This window comes from Ursus maritimus, unplaced genomic scaffold (genome assembly GCF_017311325.1).
Source record: "Ursus maritimus isolate PB19 unplaced genomic scaffold, ASM1731132v1 scaffold_10, whole genome shotgun sequence".
Lineage (NCBI taxonomy): Eukaryota > Metazoa > Chordata > Mammalia > Carnivora > Ursidae > Ursus > Ursus maritimus.
In genome coordinates, this window is record NW_024423344.1 from 26,176,219 (window position 1) to 26,176,852 (window position 634).

Genomic DNA, 634 nt, shown 5'->3' on the forward strand with positions numbered 1-634 from the left:
TACTTTGGGGGACACAAATCCTGCCGTTTGCCGTTGAATCAACAGAACCTGGAATGCTGCGGGCTTCCAGGCAGCCCCCGTTTCTGTTTCTGGAGAGGAAAAAGAAACTTGCCGGGGCCGGACGGGGGCCGGGCCCCCCGCGAGCAGCGAGGCGGGGCGGCCGGCGGCCACAGCCCGGCCTCAGGGGCGCCGGCGCGCAGCGAGTCCCGACGCGGAGGCCCCGTAGGGCGGAGACCCGGCGAGGCGGGCTCCGAGCGGCCGCCCCGCGGCTGGGACGCCCGCTCCCGTCTGGCCTTCGCTGTGGCGGTGTGACGACTCCACTCGGCACCGCTTTCTCGTTCCCGAGTCTAACCCTCAAACACCAGTCCTTTGCACTCTGCGGGATTTCCTGTGCGGAATTAAGAACAATGACTCATCCAGTCGAGGGTCTACTCGGGTGTAGACGTGGTGTCTAGAACCAGGAGACTGGATGAGATCACAAAGGACGCGAGGGCGGAAAGACCGCGACCCTCGGAAAGGAGCGGAGCGGAGGCCGGAAGGGGTTAAGGGCGCCTCAGGATCTCCGCAGGCGCAGAAGCAAGTCTGACGCCAGAGGCCCGGGGAGGCGGGGAGGCGGGGAGGCGGGGAGGCGGGG